This window comes from Apium graveolens, chromosome 7 (genome assembly GCF_009905375.1).
Source record: "Apium graveolens cultivar Ventura chromosome 7, ASM990537v1, whole genome shotgun sequence".
Lineage (NCBI taxonomy): Eukaryota > Viridiplantae > Streptophyta > Magnoliopsida > Apiales > Apiaceae > Apium > Apium graveolens.
The window spans coordinates 155,287,782-155,295,183 of NC_133653.1; the positions used below are offsets into that span (position 1 = coordinate 155,287,782).

The window sequence follows — 7,402 nt, forward strand, 5'->3', positions numbered from 1 at the left end:
GTCCCGGAAACGATAATAATTGGGAAGGACAGAGGGAGTATTATATATTGCAGATGTCTAGAAGACCAGTTAGACCATGGTAGAATAGAGTGTCAGCCCCCTCCGGTCCCGGCTCCTATGAGGTAGTTTATATCAGACCCTGAGGTCTGATAAGTTGCTGTAATAAGTTAGAGTGTCGAGTTCTGGAATAAGTTAGTTGTAGTATTGTAACCTAAATAATACTTGAACCTTTATCTGATCCTGGTTTGGGGTCGTGTTTATATAATAATATTTAATTAGTAGTTCATATTCGTGGTTTGTTATAATTTAGTGACGTCAGCCCCTGACCCTGGGGTTGAGGCCGTCACAGTTGGTGTAAGAGCTACAGGTTCAAGTCCCTGATTTAGGTTAAGGATCGAGTCCAAAAGGTATAGGAAGTGTGTCCTAAAGTGTGAGTCAACAACTCATTTAGAGGAGCAACCCTAAGAGTTAGTCGAGGGTTCCGACGGTGTTACCCTGGCATCCATTGATGTTTTGATAGAACTGCCTTAACCTTGTTATGTATTTCTTGTATATTTATATTGTTGGTAGTGGCCCATAGAGATTTCCAGTTCTCCATCCCGGGAGAACAAGTCAGATTCGGATAGTTCAGACTCTGAGAGGACTCTGGACGTTATAGCTGAGGAGACTCCCTTACCTCCCCCACCAGTTCCCCCATTTGCACCGGGAGGTATGTCAGGACCTAGTGCCCATCCTCGTTGGGTACGAAGGTCAGTATCTGCTGTTAGGGATTTCCCTCCAAGGTGTGGTCCTAGTTCTTCCATCTCGAGACCTCCTGTCCCTCCATCTGTTCCTTCGGGTGCTTCTTCCCCGATCCCCTACCATGTTCACCGAGCGGTGAACCAGTCTTTTATTAGAGAGCATAGTCCGGGGCTAGCTGCACAGCTTGACCAGATACCGGTTGGATCTTTTCAGGGCATCCCTGCCCCTTCACCAAATGTTTAGGAGCGAGTGCGATCCCTAACTTAGACTGTTGTGGAGAGAGCCAAGACCATTTACTGTTTCATTAGCTCAGAGTTCAGGGCGGTTCAGTACTAGAATCTGGTGAACTGGTTCGTATTTGAGCTAGGATCTATCGGTGGAAGTGGCAGTGGTTAGATCAGAGTTGCCGCATTGAGATACAGAGCTCGGAGTTGGTTTGCAGGAGTTCTGTAGTTGTTTCCTTTTTGTATGTATATTATGTTGTTATAATTTGTAGTAGGCGGAGGCTTCTATGACAGCCAGTTTTGTTGTGTAGTCGGTTTTATTTCTAGTATTGCACTGTAGTTGTTGGATGGATTTGTACTATTGTCGTACTGTAGTTCTTTCTTTTATACAGTTGTTGTTGGTTTCATTTTCTTTGCACTGTTGTTAATACTGTTATTGTCATTGTTGTATTTGTTGTTGGTTTTGTTAAATTTAGTTATGCATCATGGGTGGACCCCAAGTAAATAAGGTAGGGAATATTTTATTGTGGCAGCATTCTCCTGATGCATAAAAATATTGCTACCCGGGGGCACAATTTTCATATAAAACCTTTTTGTTGTATTTCAGGAGAATGCCTTCCAAGAAGAATATCCCATCCATGGATGGATTGCTAAATTTGTTGTGCCAACAGTCTAATCAGATGGCTCAGCAACAAGAACAATTCTAGCAGCAACAACAGCAATTCATACAACAACAACACCAACAAATCTAACAACAGTTGCAGCTTCAGCAACAACCCCAGCCGAGAGATCCAAACTAAACTGTTAGTTTCAAGTCCATTCAGTCAGTCAAACCCCAGAGTTTAAGGGCGAGGTAGACCCGATTGCTGCTAGAGTTTGGCTTAAAGAAATGGAGAAGGCATTTACCCTTATTCAGGTCAGTGATGATTCTAAGACAGATTACGCTAGTTACTTTCTCAAGGGTGAAGTAAATTTTTGGTGGGAATCCACGCGTGCACTAGAAGGAGAGGGTCCTGTTTCTTGGTCCAGATTTACAGAGTCGTTCCTAGAAAAGTACTTTCCGGATTGTTTACAGAGTCAACTAGCACTACGCCATAGATTGCATGCTGCAACCCTTCATCCTGGGGTTGCAAATAAAAGTGTAATAGTAGCCTTCTAAACAAATGTTTATCGCAACCCCTCTTTTTTGATGTTGCGGTATAGTCATAATGTGTTACCATAGCATACTAAAAAGATGAATTTATATATTTTATAATTTAACTAAATAATTATTTTCATAAAAATTAATTAATAATCAAGATATTATTTATTTAATTTTGTTGAACTTGATAATATGTTATTAAATTCAATAATAATGAATTATAATAAAATTTTATAAATTAAAAATTATTTTACAAAAAATGGATATATAATGGGAAAAATATTATAATTTCTAAAAATTAATAATTTATTGACGGAGTGATTAAGGATAGCAAAAGTAATTTATTTTTGATAATTTAAATTGGAAAGGATATAATTTATGAAAACTATATATTATATAATTTTAATATCAATATTTATATATGTAAAAATAAATAAAAAAGGTGGACATTGAAAATTTGGTGAAGAGGGAAAATTGCCGCTTTGTTTTTGGAGCTAGACTTTAACAAAATTCAGAAAAGAAACACACACGGCGGCTTCACTCTTTTCCTTCCAAAAACACGACACATCGCTCTCTCCGAAACATACAATCGATGGTTCTTTAAAATTTAGGGGTTTTCAGAACTGGGTTCTTCAAGAAAATTATATGGCTTCAAGCTTTAGTGGTTCAATATTTGTGAGCGTTATTAATTAGGGGTTGATTGGGGGTTTCGAATCAATTGAGTTTTATAAATCGAGTTGAATTAGTGCAGTTTTAATCTTACCAGGCTATATTGCGCTATTATTTATAGATTCTTTATTTGGGTTTCTAGTATTTGATTATATTTCAGTTACTCTCTCTATCTCTAATTTGCCTTGTTGTTTGATTGTGTAATTCAGGTGTGCTTTTGAGACTTCCAGCTTCAGCCTTCCAAAAATAATATATGTAGTTTGTCTCGTCGCCAAACAACAAAGCCACACCGACAGCTCTGTTTCTCTCAGTTTTATTACAGTAATTACTTTCTTCTCTCTTAATTATATTTGTCTTTTAAGTTAATTAACATCTGGCTTTATTTTAAGTTGTGTTCTATTTTTATAATGTTCATTAAATTTTTGGTTGTGCATTATATTACACTTCCATTTGATGCTAATCTAATTTTGGATTTGTAGTTGTGTTGTTATAATGTATATCTTCGTTTATATTGCTGGAAAATAATGTTTTGTGTGAGTATATGTCTCTTCGATTTTCAACATTTCTTTGTTGTTTTACTCTTTTAAGCATATTGAGGTAAGATTTTTCATCTCCAAATGCGATATTCCCTCTAAACTAGATCAGTGTTTTCTCCTAATATTTTTTTCGAGTTAGTCACAATGATTGCGTCGGAGGGATTTAGTCATTTAGTTTAATTTTCAGAGTTATTTTATAATCTTCATATCACTCCGTCTTTCAGAGTTAAAGTCTGACTCCGTCTTTGATATATGACTATATATTGCATCTTCCATCTTACATTATATCAAATTATATGAGAATCTTATTTTTAACTCTACTCAAGTTGCATGTTGATTAAAAATGTGCAGTTATATGTTGATAAAGTTATTTTTATAGCTGAAAACTGTCAATTTTTATCCGTAGACCCTTGAAAAAGCTTCATGTTGAATAGTTGAGAATATTTGGATTTTAATTCTCTCTTAAAATATTCTGATATGTTTCTCTCTGTCATGGTCTTTCACACGAAAAATCTCTTTACTTCTGACCTTTTATTCTACGATGCCAAGTGAGTATAAGTGCTATAGTATATACTACATCTATGGATACTGTGCTTTGTGCTTTGGGTCCCCCCCCAAAAAAAAAGTTGAAAAAGCTAACTGTGATACAAAAGGAAATTTGATCTAATCTTTACTATTAAGTAATATTCCAGATCTCTTCACTGTTCACAACATACTTTAATACAATTCAGGCTAAGCAAGAATATCTTTACTAATTGAGGATGGTAATATCACACAGTAGCAAACCTAATTATTGTTGCATTTCTGTTCTATTCTATTTATCATTTCTTATGAGATTTGGTAGTAAAGTTGATTATGTAGAAGTGTATAACAGCTAACAATTGTTGAAAGACTAAAAAGGTTTTTTTAGGTTGTTGTTCCTAATTATACTTGATATATAGATCTATTATTGGAATTTTTTTAGTGTTTGTAAGTATTTAACTTCAGTTTATAGCGTTTTCATTTTTGAATTATCTCAGGTCCTGGTCTTACTAAATTGTCTCTTATTCTTAGATTATTCCGGAAATCTATTTTTGGGACAGCTGATGAAGTGGAACTGAAGTTTATAAACAGGTAATTGCTTGTACACCTACCTATCTTTCGTATAGATTATACTTCCTTGCCTGGTTTCCTTGCTGCTATCTGTCTAATTATACTTTAATCTCTGAGTAGGACAAGTAGTGAAGATCTAAATCTTTTGAATATAATCCTTAATCAAGAAATCAGGAGGCTATCAAGACAGGTAGTATGCTTCACCTTAATTCTATTCTTCCTTTTTGGGGGCATATTATATATTTTTCGGTATATTAGTTTTAAGTATTGAGGGACGGGGTAGTGTAATTGAAAACATAACCTTGGTCATGGAGTCATGGGGTAGGGGAAAGGAGCCTTTTCAATAGCCAACCAATGAATACAGGATTCACCTTTATTTTATTTTATATGAAGGGATAACTTCACTTTAAACTCTTGTTTTTTACTAATCCAAGATTCTGCAGAGGAAAGAGGTGAAACCTTAGTCCCTGAATGAGATGTTATCCACAGTAATTCGTGAATTGTACTTACGCCTCACATTAAGTAATATTATATCTTTGAAAAGTGAAGGCAACTCAGTAGCATTAATTGAAGCATGTCAGGGACGAATCAAAATGGTCAGCCTCACCAGGTGTATCAAGTCATATGATGTAACTAAAGACTATGTTTTCATATTACTTCAGGAGCATTAATTGGAGCATGTCAGGGACGCCTTCTATCGTTCTATTCCAGGTTCAATCTTGCGTTTATCTTCTATTTTAATATTCTTATCCAGAATCATGTAAAATATTCGAACAATTACACTAGTGTATGATCCTTTGCATTTGGCTGTTTCCCTAGAGTCAAGGTTGTACATACATCAAAGAAGTTTCTCGGACATATATACATTCCAGATATTAATTGGATCATGATGGTACTTTGCATTGCTGTTCCAGTTGGATTCCAAAATCAAAGTCAGATTGGCAATGCCTATAGTGAGCATATCACTATCATATTTTTTCAGCAAACAGAGTTTGCATATTTTTTACCTGAGAAGTGTAGATTACTAAGAAATCAATGTTAATACGTAATTTCATATCCCTTTGCATATATGATAAAGGATAAGTGCGATATCTAATGCGATGAGTGGTCAGTTGAAGATTATGGTAGGAATATAAAAAATCCCTGAAGTAGTCGGTGTGAAGTTTTCCTGAGCCTTAAATTTAAGCCTTATATATTATATTGATTTTGTTCTAAAAAATATTGGGAAAAAGGAGTTAAGATGGGAGGAAAACTCTTGGATTTTGTATAAAATGAAAATAGAATACTTGACAAACTTGAGAGTGTCGAGTTGTTGACTTTACAATAAATTTCATTATGTATAATTCATGTAGTTGTTTCGAGGCTAGATACTCTTGACTTTGATCAAGCAAAAGTGTTTTCCATTTCATAATTAACAGGCAAGGACTAAAATAGATTTGAGTTGAATTGGATTTATGTCTTGTGTTGGCTATAAACCAACCAGCTTGCAAGGACTGAAATAGATCTGAGTTAAACTGAATGTATATCTAGTGTTGGCTATGAATCAACCAACTGCTTGTGATAGTGTTGCCTTCTTGTGATTCCTTTAATCAGTAAGCAATGACTCAAATTCTATTAGCAGGTTGATTTAGATATTTCTCCCATCAAGTATGACTATCACTGGAGACTCTTTTTCTCAAATCTCTAATGTGATTAAATCTCGTCTTTCGACAGGAACGGCAGTTGTAATTGTCATGCTGGAAACTACATTTCTCATGACTTTAATTATGTTATTAGTATGGCGGTGCCACTGGATTCTTGTCCTTGTATTTACAGTTTTCTCTCTGCTGGTGGAGTTAACTTATTTCTCAGCTGTACTTCTGAAGGTTGATCAGGGGGGTTGGGTTCCGCTCGTGATTGCAGCAGCCTTCCTTTTGGTGATGTATGTCTGGAAATATGGTACAGTAAAACGTTATGAGTTTGAAATGCATAGTAAAGTTTCTATGGCATGGATTCTTGGTCTTGGTCCAAGTTTAGGACTGGTCCGTGTCCCTGGAATTGGACTTGTACAGTGTGGATGAGGTAGATATACATAATATAATTGGTATATTTGGTTCCTCACTTTATATATTTATTATTTGTCTATACCTACCACATGCCTATATTCTTATGGCATGCCTATGTTCATATGGCAGTCGCTGTATTTTGTTTGTGTAACTTTCTGACTTGATGTACTTCTGTAGGGATCAAAACAAGGAATTCTTTCTCATTTAGAGATCAGTTCTCAAAAGAAGAGTATGGCAAAGATGATAAAATGGATGAGAAAGGAATGCAGCTGGTGCATCTGGTTAACAAAGCTTTATACATTGCTCTGCCTCATTGTGGTACCTAGCTGAAGCAGAAGTAAATGAATTTTTTGGGGATAATGGGAGAAAATATAAACAGCTGTATGAGAATGTTCATATAGCATTATAATAATCCTATCAAAAGGCAAAATGTAGTCTTTTTGGTTCAAGTTTATTTATACAAGGATGGTAGTATGGTGATGGTGAAGGTAGTGGTATTATGGGGTAACTGATATTATGGTTGGTGGATTGATGTTATAGTTTGTGGATTGTGCTGATTTTAAGACAATGTCTTATTTATGGGCATGCTCATTTACAAACAGTTCCTAGCATTTTTTTTTGTAAAAGCGTTGCAATATGTCTTTATAGTGTTGCTAATGATCAGTGTAAATTGTTGCAAAAACACTAAAATTGTTGCAGAAACACTAAAAAGCGTTGCAAAAAGGTTGCATCAATATCCCACATATGGGCCCCATTGTGGGGCCCACAAATATTGTACTGATTGCCCAAAACCTACTGTAACACTTTTTAAGACCTATTGCAACCCCATTGGTGTTACAATAGCACATTTCTGTAACGGATAACCAAGGGTTGCAATAAGGTGTCACCGGGGTTGCAAAAAACTCTATTGCAACGCCTAAAATTACAACCCCGAAAAAGAGTCGGCATAGCCTT

The 7,402-nt window shown here is 35.6% G+C and overlaps 1 long non-coding RNA gene across 20 annotated transcripts; it reads left to right on the forward strand.

The window, feature by feature from the left end:
• The first annotated feature begins 2,576 nt into the window (after window positions 1–2,576).
• Window positions 2,577–7,103, forward strand: LOC141671132 (uncharacterized). Of its 20 annotated transcripts, none has more exons than XR_012554954.1 (5): window positions 2,577–3,096; window positions 4,365–4,424; window positions 4,524–4,593; window positions 4,948–6,464; window positions 6,626–7,100. It is a non-coding gene; the product is annotated as an uncharacterized LOC141671132 (long non-coding RNA). The 20 variants fall into 20 exon arrangements; XR_012554955.1 differs by having other exon boundaries at window positions 4,953–6,464; XR_012554964.1 differs by having other exon boundaries at window positions 4,985–6,464.
• The last annotated feature ends 299 nt before the right edge of the window (window positions 7,104–7,402 follow it).